Source organism: Octopus bimaculoides, chromosome Z, assembly GCF_046866305.1.
Source record: "Octopus bimaculoides isolate indiv1 chromosome Z, ASM4686630v1, whole genome shotgun sequence".
Taxonomy (NCBI): domain Eukaryota; kingdom Metazoa; phylum Mollusca; class Cephalopoda; order Octopoda; family Octopodidae; genus Octopus; species Octopus bimaculoides.
The window spans coordinates 52,218,039-52,238,038 of NC_142944.1; positions in this window are offsets into that span (position 1 = coordinate 52,218,039).

The following is a 20,000-nucleotide window of genomic DNA, read 5'->3' on the forward strand; positions in this document are numbered from 1 at the left end:
CCTAATTTATATTTAGCATCATGTCAATGCCTACCACGCCCTGGTTGTGTACAATAACATACCTATTTTTCAGTTGAGGTCACCCGGTTCATTTCTTTGTCACTGACTATTTGATTCGCTTCACTGGCCAAGTTGATCTTACAAAGCTTCCTTGTCAAGCATTTTTGTGAGTTTAGTGTGACACTGAATGACAACGCATATACGTACGTTTATGTACGTATTATGCTTGCTTATTTGTTTGTTTGTGTGTGTGTGCGTGTGTGGGGGTGTGATTGGATGCGTTCGGCATCCAATGATACATATACACAATTATTCCAGGTTTCGGCTTTTATTGTTTATCACAGTTGCGTGTTCGCACGGGGTCTTGCGTAACCAGAGGTGCGCTATAAGAGCACGTAATACAAAAAGCACATCGATAATTAGAGAAAAGAACACGACTTGAACTCAGTATTTCTTTATTTCATCAGTCACGCATGTTTCAGTATTCGGTAACACACGATGTCATACAATAAATGAAATCCATAAATGTAACTCATAAAAGTAGCAAGCAAAAGCATACATAGCTCTTAATGAAACCATATTCAGTTTAATAGAACACAAACTTGTTTTGGAAAGTTATCATTCATGAAAGAAATGAAATTGTTTTCCTGAACGTTTATAGCAACCCCGAGTCTGTATTTATCTGTAGCATACTGTCTAAGGTACTGTATAACAAATACATACAAATATTAATAGTAAATTTCATAATTTAACAGTGTAAATAACATAATCATGTAATCATTAAATACGAAAGCAGTATTAAGTGAATGAGAATACAGTTTTATTTCATTTAAGCTATTATACAGCTTACTATAATTATCTTGCTTTCATTCTTTAAATTCTTATAATAATCTGAATTTTTAAAATTATTTGAAAAATGAGTAGAAACTAGAAAGTCGGTGGGGTAAACCACTCATAGAAATAAAATCATTCTTATGAAGTATGGTAACAGGAGTGCACCGAGGTGACATACAAATTTAAATATTGGTACTGCAATGCAAGCAGTCACAAGGATATGATATCTAAGAATTTTGGGTGAGCCCCATTTTATTTTTTATTAAATCTATACTCATCATATGCCCGGCAACTCTGAACATTGACATGTCAGCACTTCAGAATATACAATGTTTTCGGTTTTACCAATAGAGGCTTCTATCTTTTCAGTAATTTTGTCATTAGCAGAGTAGTGTTCCTTAGCATGCAATATGGTAGCTTATCAATATTTACCATCTGGATTTATTGATTGACATAGAAAAGCTAAGCTGTTCTGAAAACTAAAATCTCGTAAGTCAAAAAGAATTTAACTCTGCATGTGTAAAACGTTTTAACCATTAGTCTTGTGACATTGCATAGTCGCAATTGATATAAAAAAAGTTTTACCCCAAGTTTTAATAGCAGTAGACAGTCAGGTTCCAATGAATTTTTGAATTCCACAAAATAGTGAACAATTTCTTTATGAACTACATCAGTATCTGTTGACTTGTAGCGAAGAATATATTCTGGAAGTACATGAAAGAGCTGGATGATGCCGTTGGCCCAGGCATTATTTTTGCACAATCATTTGTGCGTTAGTTAGTGACATTGTGGTTGAAGAATACCTTCGTTATCGATTCGTCTGAAGTCGTAATCATTGCATTTTTAGGGGGTGCATATAAGGTGCCATTACTATCAGAAAGAAATATTCTCTTTTTAAATTGCATCAAAGTTTTGACTCAATAGGCAGACATGATTTTTTGAAGTTCTTGACTGTTTATAATCCAGTGTGGAGGCGCAATGGCCCAGTGGTTAGGGCAGCGGACACGCGGTCATAGGATCGCGGTTTCGATTCCCAGACCGGGCGTTGTGAGTGCTTATTGAGCGAAAACATCTAAAGCTCCACGAAGCTCCGGTAAGGGATGGTGGCGAACCCTGCTGTACTCTTTCACCTCAACTTTCTTTCTGTTGTACCTGTATTTCAAAAGGCCAACCTTGTCACACTTTATGTCACGCTTAATCTCCCCGAGAACTACGTTAAGGGTACACGTGTCTGTGGAGTGCTCAGCCACTTGCACGTTAATTTCACGAGCAGGCTGTTCCGTTGATCGGAACCCTCGACGTCGTAAGCGACGGAATGCCAACAATAATAATCCAGTGTTTGATGGCGAAGGCTGCATTGTAAATTTCAACTGTGCACCTTATTTCTAAACTGTTGAGCTTGATTCTTGAAATCATCAGCATGGTCATCAGAATACTTGAAGTATAGCTTAAGCAAATTGGATGATGCTCAACGTATTAATATTATGGCTAAAAGAATCCAATAACTCTTAGTTGTTTTAGGAGTAGACGCTTCTGCCTATACTGCGTCCTACCAGGCATAATTCTTCAGGAAATTAAATATAAATCATGTTTCTCAGTTGGTGATCCAAACATCGAAAATCTTCAAATGAATTTGAAGTATAAAGAATAAAGTATAAAGTATGAAGAAGCATTTATGTTGATTGGCGAGCATAGTATATCTTCTTCCTGTGGGACCCTCAAAACTTATTTCAGGTTGGAATGGTACATTGCAATATATGTCTCTATTGCTTGTTGCTCTGTGCATAGTTGGACGGATCCTAATGATGGCACAATATTGTTTTAGCAAAGGGATTAAACAGGTACAACATGAAAAAAGATTGCAAGTATTGTGAAACTCATGCTTAAGTGAAATAAAACCAAAGGCTAATTTTCAAGTTGAATTATGGGATATAAAAACGTGTCAGAAAGACTCATACCTTCTGGTGCATTGTCCTTACTGGAATTGGATGAGGTCATCGCAGAACAAATATTGTAGTGCTAGGACTCTTGATGATATATTTTGCGAAATATTGGTGAGTGCATTAAATATTTTGGTCAAGAATGAGCAGTAGGAAACTATCATTCTTTGTCAATTTCATGCTGTTTAACCAAGGTTTGGAAGCCTCTATTTTCTGGAACTCTTCTTGTATAAGAGCTCTCAGGATCAATATAGATCTCTTCAATGGATTGGTTCTAGAAATCGTTTGACACATTTGTTGTCGCGTTTGAAAGAGAAGTGAGAAAAAATTAGAAGTATATCTTTATTAATTTTGGATTTACGGTCAGCTTAAGTTTGTTCTGAAATATACAGTCCACAGTAATACGTACGTACATAGACACATACATATATAATTGCTTATGTGTGTGTGTGTGTGTGTGTGTGTGTGTGTGTGTGTGTGTGTGTGTGAGTGCGCGTGTGTCTGTATGCTTTTCTGTCTGTCTGTATGTCTAGTTACCTGTAAGCGTATATTGATGTTGACAGAGTAACAAACAAAGCTAATTGTGGTAATATCTATATAAAGTTACACGTGACTCTTTAGGGAGCGAAATTAGCCATAGCTGTGATGACACTTGCAGGACTTGTCTCTAAAAAACACACATATAAAACAGACAAGAAGATACAGGCCAGTTGATCAGACGTGCTTATAAATAAATAAACAATAAACGTAAGTAAACAAAGACATTTACATTGATTATTGCGTCCCGTACTTTAGACAAAAAAAAAATATTGATTTCTCCCATTAATATAAAAAAACCCACACATTGCAGAGAAAAGGTAATAAGTCAATTGAATAGATCACTGAAACATGACTGGTTTCTATTTTATCGACCAATGTCTCTCTCTCTCACATACACATTCTCTCTCCCTCTCTCTCTCTCTCTCACACACACACACATTCTCTACCCCTCTCTCTCTATCTCTGTCCCTGTCTCTAACTTTCTCCTCACTGTTTTTCTTTAGACAGACATATAACAATAAAAAAAATCTCTAAATAATAGAGAGATCCATAAATCCATTTGATGTCTTCGTGCAGTGCAGGAACAGGGAATAAATTTACTTGAGGGAGTGCATTGTAGCTATGTATTAACCCGCATGGACGTATCTCTGATGAAAAAAATTAACGAATCTTTAATTTTACAAATTCGTACTCGTTACAACTTATATCAAATTACTGTTTGGGGCTTTAAGGCTTAATACGTCTTCTTTGTATTAATGCGTTTTAAAGAGCTCTGTCAGCGGGTGGTTTGAGAATTGAATCCGAGCGAGAGTGCATGACTCCTGATATAATCTAAGATAAATTAATGTCGTAAAAAGAACTCTTTCCTCTCCAAGCTATACACACAAAAGAGATTTGTTAAATTCACCTTGAATCGATGATTTGTGATAGGATTGTGAATGATCTGGTGTTATCTGTATTAATTATTCACTAGGAAGTGTTATGCACATTAGATTAACCGAAATTATGGATTTGAAAGTGTGCTAAATTATTGTAGAAGGGTGCGTAATCTAGAGTGATAAACTTCTTGGTTAGTGTTTACACACACACACACACACACACACACACACTACACTTCAGCAATGTTACTGCACACGTACTGTTGGTTATAACTTTTCCTTCCTTGTGGACTTTTCCCTTTCTTCTTTCCGACGAAAAGTTATGCTCGAAGCGTCAAAAATTCTCTCTTTTTACTGAGCGTTAAGCTAATACATTCCTTGTGTACGTCCTCTTGTTGTCTCATAATTTTATTATTCAATTATTTTAATTGATTGTTTATTTGAATTGACTATATATATATATACAGGGTTTGGACAAAATAATGGAAACACCTAGCATCATAGCATAATAATACTGAAATATCTATAAAACCGTCAAAATCTTGTTTATTTTTATGTTTTTTGATTTATTATTAGTGTTGCTTAATATGTTTTGCTAAAATTGCTGTTTCTTTTCAGATATCATTAGAGAAAAGTAATTAAAATTTATTAAAATGACAGATCTATTGGACTTTCAAAGAGGTCAAATTGTTGGTGCTCGTATAGTAGGCGCTAGCGTAACGAAAACAGCCGAAATGTTTGGCATATCAAGAAGTACTGTCTCGAAAGTAATGACAACCTTTGAGAAAGAGGGCTAAACCACCTTGTTGAAACAAAACTCTGGAAGAAAATCAAAACTTTCAGATAGGGACCGTCGGACTCTAACGTGAATTGTTAGAAAGGACCACAAAAGTACAGCTCTCAAAATTACTACAGAGTTTAATGACCACCTCTAGAACTCAGTTTCCACAAAAACTGTTCACCGGGAGCTGCACAAAGCCAGATTTCACAGGAGGACTGCAATCAGAAAACCACTACTTTCAAAAACAAACGTTGCAAAGCATTTAGAGTGGAGTAAAACCTACAGACTTGGTCCCTAGAGCAGTGGAAGAATGTTATTTTCTCGGACGAGTCATCCTTTACCTTATTTCCGACCACCGGCCGAGTATACGTGTGGAGACAGCCAAAAGAAGCATTTGACCCAGACTGCCTTCTTCCAACTGTTAAACACAGAGGAGGATCTGTGATGATCTGCGGGGCTATATCTTGGAAATCTACCGGCCCAATGGTTTCCCTTCATGGCAGAATAAATAGTCAAGACTATTTAAGCATTTTATCTGACCAAATTCATCCTATGGTTGCGGAACTGTTTCCAGAGGGAAACGCAATCTTTCAGGATGATAATGCACCAATTCACACAGCTAAAGTTGTTACTGAATGGCACGAGGAACATTCTAGTGAAGTCGAACAACTTATCTGGCCACCACAGTCCCCAGATCTCAATATTATTGAACATCTATGATGCATTTTAGAAAAACAAGTAAGGAGTTGATATCCTCCACCATCATCACTACAAGAAGTGGAGACTGTTTTAACTGAAAAATTGATAAAGATTCCTTTGGAAACAATTCAAACTTTGTACGAGTCCATACCTCGTAGAATTCAAGCTGTAATTACTGCCAAAGGCGTTCCTACCCTATATTAAAAATAAATTTGTTTGAAATTTTAAGGTGCTTCCGTCCAACCACTGTATATATATATATATATATATATATATATATATATATATACACACACATACACACACACACATACATATATGTGTGTGTGTGTGTGTGTGTGTGTGCGTGTGTGTGCGTGTGTGTGCGTGTGTGTTGAAGCGCAACGGCCCAGTGGTTAGGGCAGCGGACTTGCGGTCATAGGATCGCGGTTTCGATTCCCAGACCGGGCGTTGTGAGTGTTTATTGAGCGAAACACCTAAAGCTCCACGAGGCTCCGGCAGGGGATGGTGGTGAACCCTGCTGTACTCTTCCACCACAACGTTCTCTCGCTCTTTCTTCCTGTTTCTGTTCTAACTGTATTTCGAAGGGTCAGCCTTATGACACTCTGTGTCACACTGAATCTCTCCGAGAACTACGTTAAGTGGAGTGCTCAGCCACTTGCATGTTAATTTCATGAGCAGGCTGTTCTGTTGATCGGATCAACTGGAACTCTGGTCGTCGTAACCGATGGAATGCCACAATATAATATGCATATATATATATATATATATATATATATATATATATATGTCATCCGTAGTTGGGGTATGTTCCCGTTGGATTTACTTCAGGAATTTCACAGTGTTAGTTAATACTAAATCCATCTTCTCGTTACTTAAGAATTTATTATTATTATTATTATTATTATTATTATTATTATTATTATTATTATTATTATTATTATTATTATTATTATTATTATTATTATTATCATTATATGTTCTTTTATTCATTTACTTGTTTCATCATTTGTCGGCAGCCATGCTGGAGCACCACTTTTAGTCGAACAAATCGACCCCAAACTTATTCTTTGTAAGCCTAGGTCACTTTTGCCGAACCGCTAAGTTACGGAAACGTAATCACACCAACATCAGTTGTCAAGCGATGGTGTGGGGGGACAAACACAGACACACGCACAATATATATATATACGAGGGGCTTCTTTCAGTTTCTGTTTACCAAATCCACTCACAAGGCTTTGGTCGGCCTGAGGCTATAGTAGAAAACACTTGCCAACCCGGGACCATGTGGTTGGGAAGCAAGCTCTTACCACACAGCCACTCCTATATATATATATATATATATATATATATATATATATATATATATATATATATATATATATATACACTTTTTATTAAATCTGCAAAATTATTATCACAGAACTGTTTACTCAAAGTTTCACGTTCTTGATCGTCGGACATTTGTAATGAAAACTGAATTAAGATTAATTTAGAAATTAATCTCAATTCAGTTTTCATTACAACTGTCTGACGATCAAGAACGTGAAACTTTGAGTAAACCGTTCTGTGATAATAATTTTGCAGATTTATAAAAAAAAAGTATATTACTCTACTTTGGTTTTCGAGTACTACTATTTCCACCTGTGTGTTTGTGTGTGTGTGTGTGCGTGCGTGTGTATGTATATGTGTGTGTTTTTATATTATTAATAAATTCATAAACTTATCAATAATATTCTCAGGAAATCAATATTTAATATTTCGAAAGATATATATCCAATATGACATGGTAATATAATAAATTTAAAATTTAAAATATACGAAATATAAATATAAATATGCATAAAAATATGAATGTAGATAAAGATACATGTGACTATAAATGCGTATAAAAATTTATGCATAATTAAGCATGAATATTATAAAGTCTAAAATATAAAAAAACCTAAAATTTAAAAAATTAAACATCTATAAAGTCTAAAATTAAAAAAAACCCTAAAATTAAAAAAATTAAACATCTGACGATCGTTTCGCGGATATTAATATAATCTCAATGTGATCAAAAGATCAGCATACTATCAGTAATTCCGCTCTTCGGAGATGAATTAAGAACCAATGGTATATGTAATATTAATTAAAACATTAAAAATATAAAAAAATTAAAAATAATAAAGTGTATACTGTCCTTCCAATAAATTGTAAAATTAATCCTCCTGCATATATATATATTTATTTGCTCAAAATAATAGAGAACTCAATATAAGTTCAGTTACATGTTCTTTTAGAATATTCCTTATAAAAGTTATATATATATATATATATATATATATATATATATATATATATATATATATATATATATATATATATATATATACACACATATAATATTATATGATATAATATGATATGATATTACACATGTGTGTGCATGTTTGTTCTTTAGATATATCATATATGTTTATTAGTATATATATTTATTAAATAGATGAATTCCGGGTTGTTGTTTGGTTTTAAAATTTACTTATCTAGGAATTTTAACAGGAAGACAAAATTTAAAATAATTTATTAAACAAGCCATAGCTACTATAATGTAATTGATAATAGCAACAATTCTAACAAGGTCATCACCAATCACCGTGTTATTTTTCCCAATTATATAACATTACCAAATTACATTATTTACATTTGACGGATATTCGTCCTCATTTTGTTTGTTGTTAACACAACTTTTCGGCTGATATATCCTCCAGCCTTCATCAGGTGTCTTGGGGAACCTGAATAATAATAATAATAATAATAATAATAATAATAATAATAATAATAATAATAATAATAATAATCATAATAATAATAATAATAATAATAATAACAGTATCGAAAAATAACTTAGGAATGAGAGCCCAGGTTCGAAATTTCCCCCAAGTCACCTGATGAAGGCTGGAGGGCATATCAGCCGAAACGATGTGTTAACAACAAACAAGATGAGGACAAATATCCGTCAAATGTAAATAATGTACATAATTCCTCATCTCTTAAATATAGAACTGTATTACCAAATTACTCATACAGCGACAACGAAAAACGAATTCTTATAAATATATTCATCACGTTTCTTATAGAAAAATCGCTCACACTCACATATACTCATTACATAAAATGTACTTTCAAGCACTCGATTTCATTGACCAAAAGACACCAAAGTAATTGTACAAAAAATGCACACATACTTACATACATAAATACAAACATACGTACATGCATAAATACATACATACATACATGCATACATACATACATACATACAAACACACATACATACATGCATACTTACATATATACACATACATGCCTGCATACATAAATACATAGATGCATACATGCATACATATATACATACATACATACATACATACATATATACAAACATACATACACACATGCATACATTCACACACACATACATAAATGCAAGCATACATACAGGGATACTACAGGGGTCTGTCCTCTTAACAGCTCTTTTTCAGTCTGCTTACACGATATTTCCATACGACCCTATACAGAGGGAACGTTACACTGGCATCCTTCTCTCATTGCCCAGACACGGGGTATATCTACTCAACCCTACAAAAATCATCCAGAAATATGTGTCCACAACAACAGGCTGTGATTGTGGAAGGTGGTAGCAAATTACCATTTCCCACAGGCACTCAATCCCTAGTTACTGGCGACAACAGAAGGTCGGGTACAGCCACTCCACAATATAATCTCACTCAACGGCACAGACACACACACACACACAGACACACACACACACACACACACACACACACACACACACACACGCGCGTACAGAAACAAAAATACTAAGGCTTACACACACCATCTGCAATATTTATAACACAAATAGAAAGCACAATTCACACACACACACACACACACACACACACACACACACACAAGCACACAGACACATACACTCACACACACAGACACACATACAGACACAAACACATAGACGCAGACACATACACACACACACACACGCACATAAACACACACGGCACACAGTACATACACACACACAGACGCACAGACACATACACACATAGATATACAGAGAAATAAATTTAGTTAACGTTTACATTATCTACAATATTCGCAACATAAATAGAAGACACAATACACACACACACAGACAGACCTACAGACACACACATACAAACACGCAGACACATACACACACACAGACATGCAGTCACCTACACACATAGATATACAGAAATAGATTTACATCATCTACAACATTCGCAACACAAACAGACGGCACAACAAGGAAAAGAAAACAACAAACATTTTTAAAGCAATTACAAGTTCATATTTCAAATTCCGCGGAGGTCGACTTTGCCTTTCATCCTTTCGGGGGGTCGATAAATTAAGTACCAGTCGCGTACTGGGGTCGATCTAATCGACTGGCTCCCTCCCTCAAAATTTCAGGCCTTGTGCCTAGAGTAAAAAAGAATTACAAGTTCACATTTCGCCGATAGAAAGAAGCAACAACAATGGTGTAAAAGCAATAACTTAGATCCATTACGGACAATAACAATCCTACCCGAGTTCAATCTCTTCACAAACAACTCCCCCCCCCAAAAAAAAACCTAAGAAAAAAGCCCCAACCTACAACAGAGTACAAAGAACTCAAAGCAGTGCGCTATATATTACAATAAGTCCTACGCAAAGCATATTCACTGTCAATCTACGCAATAAATAAAAATACTAAAAACGAAAGACCACCAGAACATGCTATGGGATCAGTGTGATTCTGTACAGAGCTTCTGACTTCACTTAGATCACCTTCCAATACTCAAGACATGCATATACCTCGCTCTACTACAACATTCTAAAATCTATCTCTCTTACACACTCAGGAAAACACAGACAGCTACATCATGACACTAAACTGTGTTGAATTGTGTTCCACCAACAATAATTACGTCAAACACCAATTGTCGAACTGGGCTGAGTCTACCTTAGTCACAAGCAGCTATTACCGAAATCTACGGGTGTACAAAAATAAACAGGATGGTGGAGAGATTGCGATATGTCCACACTCTATAGTATCCAGTCCCAGACCGGGCGTTGTGAGTGCTTATTGAGCGAAAACACTCAATACTCCTCGAGGCTCCGGCAGGGGATGGTGGCCAACCCTGCTGTACTCTTTCACCACAACTTTCTCTCACTCTTACTTCCTGTTTCTGTTGTGCCTGTAATTCAAAGGGTCAGCCTTGTCACACTGTATCATGCTGAATATCCCCGAGAACTACGTTAAGGGTACACGTGTCTGTGGAGTGCTCAGCCACTTGCACGTTAATTTCACGAGCAGGCTGTTCCGTTGATCGGATCAACTGGAATCCTCGACGTCGTAAGCGACGGAGTGCCAACAACAGTATCCAGTACTGAAAGTCGGAGCGTGTAAGTGTTGTGCCTGAGGGAATACAAAATAAAGTGGACAATAAAGATTGTGATATGCCTAAATGTCTCACTGCACCAACGTTACTCATTACCGCATGCCAGTATGTATAATATCGTCCTCAGTTAGACGAGACGTTGTATAACCGGGAAAATGGCTATGTCCAGTCGTGTCGTAGATTAATGAAAACGACATAGATCTACTGGGTCAGGGCTCTCCTATGATCACAAAACAGCAATAACAACAACTATAACAAAAATGAAAACAAGAATAACTACAACTTCAGCGGCAGCAACATCAACATCATTGGTGTTTCTCTTTCAGTGAGTAATAAATAAAAAGTGAAAAAGAACCCTCAAAAATTAAAACTGGGCAAATTAAACGAGAGACTTTTCACTTAGTTTACTGTAAAGATTTGTCATATTATGAAGAATCTTCTGGTCGTTTTAACAGATGGAACAAACGTGACAGGAAAAACTAATTTCAGAGATGATGTCATTAATCCTACTTCTTCCTTTTTAATAATGAGCACAGTTGGGCGGTCAGACATTTGATACCTCTCACTTGCAATCTTTTTTTAAATGAGTTCAAACGAGAACAGGAGAGAGAAGACTGCATGTGGCCTGTGTATCGGCTAGAAATAACTGACAAATTTGCATAAATAAAAATTAAATCCTAGAAAAATACGTTTGGTAAAATATTCCTTGATGCAGTCTGTAGAAAGGAAAGATGGTCACTACGAAAACAGTTATATTATAGCATAATTCAATATTACTTGTGACAAGGGGACTGTGTCCCTTCTATTTTAGTTTCCAGATTTCTAGGTGGCTATGTTTCATTGTTTCTAAACGTGAGTACAGTGATTTTGCTGTTGTCAAAAAATCAATAAACTTCTTTACTCAGAGGACAAAGACTACGAAAAGGAACGGCATATCCAACCCATCTACATTTAATGTTCACTCAGTTTAAATATTGCCCATTTGAAAAGAATCTTCCTGAATAGTGAGAGCTTTTCATCTCACTATTTGTATAATATCAATTAATTGCAATTCAGTTTGGTTTACTAGGTGAAATATATTAGCCAAGACTTTACCTATTTTGCTTGTAATAGGCTCTTCTGAGTAATTTTCCTATGTCATTATCTAAAATAGTTAAATCTGTGAATTGTTTTCGTATCACATCTATATTCTGTGGCGTCGATGCTTCCTGTTAGGTTTATACATCATCGAAGAGTTCTAATAGAATCAAACACGTTTGAAGTTGTCACGATAACTATTAAGATCAAAGACATGGCTATTCTATTGCACATCTCTCAAATTTAAAATTCAGACTTCCACCCCTTTCCTGATCAGTAATGAATTATCATTAACAATAATGAATTTTCCTTCTCGTTAAAAATATAATTTCCCAATATTCTTTTTGTTTGACCTATTATATTAAGCCGTACTTATATATATATATATATATATATATATATCATCATCATCATCAATTAACGTCCCTATTTCCATGTTGGCATGAGTTGGATGCTTTGACAAGAACAGACGAGTCAGAGAGCTCCACCAGGCTCTCTTGTCTGCTTCGACATGGTTTCTACAGCTGAATGCCTTTCTAACACTGATCACGTAATAGAGTGTACCGATGAAATCACCAAGTACCCGCAAGATAAGATCCTACAAATGAGTTGGGTATAGACTGGAGAAAGGAATTGTGATAGAGGAGCAGGCGTCTTACTAAGATGTGAATGCATGACTTTTTTATCTGCGGGTCTCGAAGCAATTTAAGCTATGAATAATAGTGCATAAAACCTTCTCTTTTGCTCTTTTACTCTTTTACTTGTTTCAGTCATTTGACTGCGGCCATGCTGGAGCACCACCTTTAGTCGAGCAAATCGACCCCAGGACTTATTCTTTGGATGCCTAGTACTTATTCTATCGGTCTTTTTTTTTTACTGAAGCGTTAATTTACGGGGACGTAAACACACCAGTATCGGTTGTCAAGCGATGTTGGGGAGACAAACAGACACACAAACATATATACACACACACATACATACATACATACATGGTGGTAGTCTACTCCTTAAACAGAGTTTGACCACCTCCTACACCTACACCTTAGCCCTTTCATGGCGTCTGATGTGGCTTTTTAAACCAGACAGTGTTTTGAAAAAACACCCACACAGATTGCACCTCTGATTTGCACTACCAATACCTGCAAGTAAGTTCTGCTCATTGTGGATCCTAACATGTCTTTTAAGACCCCCATTGGATTTGCAAACCCTCTGGCACACACCACATTCAAACGTGTGCACAGACATATAATCAGAATAGCTGGATGAGGTTTGTTTTCCATACATACATACATACATACATACATACATACATACATACATACATATATACGACGGGCTTATTTCAGTTTCCGTCTAACAAATCCACTCACAAGGCTTTGGTTGGCCCGAAGTTATAGTAGAAGACACTTGCCCAAGGTTCCACACAGTGGGACTGAACCTGGGACCATGTGGTTGGTAAGCAAGCTACTTACCACACAGCCGCTCCTCTGCTGCAAACATGACAAGAGTTCTACCTTTGGACCAAAGCAGTCATTCGAATTTCTCTTAACATTTTTAGGAAGTTTATTCTTTTCAGTAAAAATTGTATGTTTTTGATGTCATAAGGAGTTAGTAACTTGAAAAACGTAAAATAATTTTGTTGCAGCTGTGAATCTCGAAGCAAATAAAACTTAAAACGTCAACAATACATACATACATACATACATACATATATATATATACATATGTGTGTGTGGTGTGTGTGTGTGTGTGTGTGGTGTGTGTGTGGTGTGTGTGTGGTGTGTGTGTGTGTGTGTGTGGTGTGTGTGTGGTGTGTGTGTGTGGTGTGTGTGTGTGTGTGTGGTGTGTGTATGTGTGTGGGGGGATGTATAATGGGTGTTCGGTATAAATTCGACAGTCTGCGTAAAAGGAAAGCAAAGCAAAATATCCCATCCAAAAATGTAAGTATTTTAAAACTTAAAAAAAATATCGACTAGATTATGGTTGGGAAATAAATTTAATCAAATTAACCGGTTTCAATGCACATCACGGCACTTGGTGTCTTTCTCAAACCCCTTGGATTACAATCGGGATACAAGCGCTCGAAACCCATTGGATTACAATCGGGATAATTAGGAAGCCAGAAATTAGGGCTGGTGAAATTATAGAAATTATACAACAACCTCTTCTGACTCTTTCCGGAGGTGTGATAAGGAGCCGAATCCTGCTGCCACACATATGATCAACTAGCAGCAACACTCTCTGACTAAGCGTTGACCATAGTCGTTTGAATTGAGCCTAAAGTCCTGTTCAAAGGTCCTGACATCACCCTCACTGGAGACACACCCAAAAGACCATCACAGTTTCAGGGTCCTTGGTTTTCATGATTTCTATGTCTCATCTTACGGCCTTTACAGTGTTCGCAGAGCACTAAGCAGCAGTCATGATGTCGCCATTTTGATATCTGGCGCAAAACTTCATGTCAACAAACATTTTCTCAACTACGATTTTAATTTTTATGCTCTCCAACACCGTTGACTGTTCACCAATACGTGAAGCTGTTGCTGAAAAAGAGGAGTCATAAAAGAATGTGACGAACACATCGCATAGTAAAATTGAAGCAAAACAAATTGATCAGATCAAAGGAAATCAACAGCGAAGCGACTACGCGTGTTTTGACTAGAATATTTCCGAATATTTCAGGTAATTTAACTACCCATATCAGCGGTCAGTGGAGAAATGAAAGTAGAAACCCATTGGTATCAGATACCCTGCAAATCCAAGAGCGTATTAAAGGACTAATTGGTATATTTGACGCAGTGTAATTTTTAGTAATATGAATAGAAAGAATGGGTATTTTGGGCATTACAACATATGATTCCGTAGCGTATGTATTTAGATTTAGAACCCAGACACGTAGACACATTATGTAATTTAACATGTACCATGAAGCAAATTCGTGTTTTTATTAAAGCGCAACTTCTTCAGGCAATACACCTTAGAATACGCTACGGAAACATGTGTAGGAATGCACCAAATACCTATTCATTTTATCTTTATTACTACACACACACCTACCTGTCTATCTATCTATCTATCTATCTATCTCTGATCTGGACGGATGCTAGTCACATCGGCTCGCAAGTAAGTTGGCCTTTTATATGTCAAAACTTTTGCAGTTTTAAACTATTTTTTGTGGAAGAGGTGTATAAGTCTATACACTTCGACCCTATTGGGTTTTTGTAATAGGAAGTGGCTCCTTCTGGAGTTTATTTCCAAAAGTTTTTGATTTTTCTCCGGCTTATTTGCCATATTTCGTAAAAGAAATATGGCTAGGCCTTCACACGTGGTCGATTTGCCTCTAACAGCAGGCAAGGAGACTGACCAACAAGTCGTTCCGCATGAACGAACACAAGACGTAGAGACCGGGAATGCTGCGTTTACTACTACTGCCTTCACCACCTCGACTACCACCATTACGACCGCCACCAACGACAACAAAACCAAAACCACTACTGCCACCGTCATCGCAGCCACCACTACCACCAAGAACAACAATAACAAAAAGAACAACAACAACTCCACTCCTCTTTTGTTCCTTTCACCACAGACAACGGAAGGAGAGAAAGAGAAGAGCATGATGGCCAAACAATTTGCTCAAATACGCCTGAACGCCGAAGAAAATTATGAAAAAAATTTCCCGCCACTTCGTAACTCATATGAAGGTCAGAGGAGTACACAAGAAGAAGGTCACCCATCTGCCACAACAACAACACCTGCCAGCATCACAACCGCCAACAACAACGCTAATACAGCAACAGTCACCTCTGCCATCAACACCAGCACCACCACCAACAACAACAATAACAAGATCAAAACAAACTTCGCCGAGGCGATAAAGGAAAAAACGACGGTAGTATCTTTTACTGCACAGCAGATAAAAGATACAAAGGCTTTACTTACGAAAGAAAATGACGAGGTGCGGATCAACATACCACAAGACATTTTAGAAGACACAAACAAAAAGACCATTATTTATAAAATTTTAAACTCAAAAACAAAAAAACCAGAAAAAGCAAGCACGGAAAAGATCGAGAAATGCTTGAGATCTGTATGGCAATATAAGGATTATGTAACTTGGTGGCATAAATTTGCCCATGTGCAAGTTATTTTTCAAAGTGAAGAGTTAGCGAAACGATTCTCAACGCTAACTCTTAAGACAGAAGAGTTAACAATGATACCGAGTTACCTTGGTCAGAGGGTAACAAGGGTTATCATAAAAAATATTCCTCCCACGGTAGACACACTATGGATAACATCAGCCGTATGTGTCGATATGGAGGAAGTTGATATATTGCAAATTAATGTTTCTGAAAAGCAACAGTGGGTGGGTAAAAAAATGGAGATCCTTCTCCATATTACCCAGGAGTCACTAAATAAAATACCCACCTACATAAAGTTACCATCAACGCAAAGGCTGTATGTAGTGGTGGAAGGCAGACGACCACGCTGTTACATATGTGGCAGTGAAGCTCACTTCCAAAAGGACTGCAATTCTGCCGCGAAACAACAGCAACAACAACAACAACAGCCACGGGAAAACCAAAAACCCAAAACACCAGCATTATTACCCACACCACCGTATGCACAACTGATCAAGCAGCTATATGCGAAAACGAAAGAACGGCAACAACGAACAAACCAACCCAACCAAACAACACCACCACCTGAGTCAAAAACAGAAACAACACCACCAACAACAACTAAAGACAGACCAACACCAACACCAAGAACAACAACCAAGAAGACAACCACTGAGAACGAAGAAAAGACCAATACTACTCCCAATTCCCCAACAACACACACACCACACACACCACACACCACAACACCATCGACAAACACACAAATAGAACCAAATGCTTTGCCTTTACCCCCTTCTGATTCGTCAGACATTTCGTCTAACGATGAAAGTTCTACAGAATGGCAAATAGCCACAGGAAGTAAAAGAAAAAGATCAAAAACAACCCCAAAATTAAATGCATGCAAAGCAGGGAAATATGTAACCGCTGAAAGCCCCTTGCACAAACAAACCAGCACCAACATCACAAAAACACACACAATGCTATCAGCGATAGACACAACAAACACAAAATTAATGGACTACATCATATCGCAAACAAACATTTCTGAAGATAATTATAAGCTGAACAATCATCCACGCACTACACCACCGAAACACATCAAAATAGTTCACATCACACAAACACAGCACCACACACTCAAAACCCTCTTTCCAAATGCGGTTGGGGGGTTCCAAAAATATTTATCAAAGAAACTCTTCAAAAACCTCATCCAAGATACTTCAAAAGAAGAGGAAGCTAAAACTTTCGAAACGAGTAAGTAACCTTCTCTCTTGTCTCTTTTACTGTCGTGTATGAAACACAAATTTCGACTTCAACTATGCTTAAATTAGGTTGTGTAAATGTACGTGGCTTGGCGTCAGCTTGGAAGCAAGGTTACCTTCTAAATGACATCAAGTCACAGAACATAGAAATCATGGCTATCAGTGAAACCAGACTCAGTAACCCGCGGGCCCTCAAGTCCATGTTTGGTGGACATTTCGACATTTATTTTTCTCCCTGTCTGCCAAACATGGGTGGTGGTGGTACCGCGGTGCTTTTTCGGAAGAGTCTGAACCTAAAAGTAAGGTCAATATTCCTAGACCCGGAGGGTAGGCTGGTTGTCTTGGACGTCGATAGCACAAACGGGTGTGCTTTCCGTCTGGTGGCAGTGTATGCACCGTCCTTAACGGGTCGGGCGGATTTCCTTAGACGTCTAGAGGTTTTCCTGGGAACGTCACGACCTTTACTGTTAGTAGGGGACTGGAACGCTACCTTGGACACGCATATAGACTATGTGGGAGTGGATAGGAGTAGAAGGGGATGTAAGTGCCTCAAAGACCTGCTCAGACGTTTCCATTTGTCTGACAGGTTCCGACTCGACCATCCGAACGTGCCAACGTGGACTTGGACAAACCGCGTCGGATCGTCGAGATCGTATCTAGATAGAGTTCTATGTAGGACAGCGGATAGAGATAGTGTAGGATGTCCACAATTTAAAATAGTCAGCTACACAGATCACAAGTTTGTGACGTGTACGCTCGACTTAGATAAGACACATAGGCAGGGTCCCGGTTACTGGAAACTGAACGCTTCGCTCTTAGCGCGGCAGGTTTACAGGAACCGGATTAGCGAATTAATTAAGAGGGCGTTAACAGGAGCCATCGTTAACAACCGCTGGTGGTTTGCCCTGAAAATGGCAATCAAATCGGAATCTATTAGGTTTAGTAAAGAACTAGCGATAGATCGAAATAGAGTAGAGGGAGACTTAGTTAAGAAACTAGAAGAGGCACTTACAACTGGCAGCGCAACCAACGTTTTGGCTGCGAGGATGGCCCTCGACCAACACCTCAACGCCAAACACGAAGGTTGCGTCGTCAGAGCTAAAATGCGTGCCTTAAGGAACGAAGGGATCGAAGCTGCGCGAGAAGCCCGGGTGGCGGAGGCGCAACGCGGTAACAGAGCCACCATTCGGTCTCTAATCGATGAACAGGGATGTAGTCTGCTCGAACCCGAAAGGATGTGTGGGGCCTTTCAACAGCACTTTGCTCGACTGTTCGGTGCGAGCGGTGAGTCGGAACGCAGGATGGACTTCACTGCCTACCTGACCGGCCTGCCGCGGCTCTCGGCGGGAGAGGCAGAGTGTTGTGAGGGTCCCATCACAGCTGCTGAAGTAAGGGATGCTATGGCGGGCTGCGCGAGGGATAAGTCACCTGGATTGGATGGTCTACCCTACGAGCTGTATTGTCAAATGCCAGACTTGTTTGGCGACCTCTTGGCATCAGTCTACTGCAACTGGCAACAAAACGGGAGAATTCCCGGTTTCGTGAGCCGAGGTGCAGTGACATTGCTGAAGAAAGACCCAAACAAGGGGAATTTTATAGATAATTTCAGGCCCATCACTCTGCTCAACGCAGACTTGAAAATTTTGGCCAAAGTAATAGCCGAGAGGTTGGCGCTTGTCATCGATAAACTGGTCGACAGGGCGCAAACATGCGCCGTGCCGGGCAGAAGTATCCATGACAACCTCCACCTCATGCGCTACATCATGGACAGGGTAGTTAAGGATCCTGGCATGGGTGGGGCGCTGATCAATTTAGATCAATCTAAAGCCTTCGATAGGGTCGACCATCGATACCTAGCGGCCGTCCTCAGGGCAGCTGGCTTTGGTCCCGTCTTCCGCGGTTGGATCGCTGCCTTGTACAGCGGCATCCGATCGGTAATACGGGTAAACGGTCACCTGTCAAAACCGTTCGACATCACGCGTTCGGTCCGTCAGGGATGTCCCTTGTCGGCGCTTCTGTATGTATTGACGATCGAACCACTACTGCGGAAGCTGGCGACACTGAGGGGTATCCCACGAGAGCTGGGTTGCGGGACGAGCGTGTCTGCATATGCGGACGATGTCACCGTCATAGTGTCGAGCGAAAAGCACGTCGAGATGCTAGGCGAGACACTTAAAGAATACGAAACGGTGACAGGAGCAAAAATTAACCCGGAAAAGTCAGTGGGTTTGTTACTCGGCACCTGGAGAAGCAAGCCCATACCGTCCAACAGTGACTCCGTAGTGGGACGCTGGACGGACGGACCGGTTAAACTGCTCGGGGTCTGGTTCAGTCCGGACCTCCAAATGGATAAGAACTGGGACGAGATCACCAGTAGAGTGATCAAACTCAGCCAAA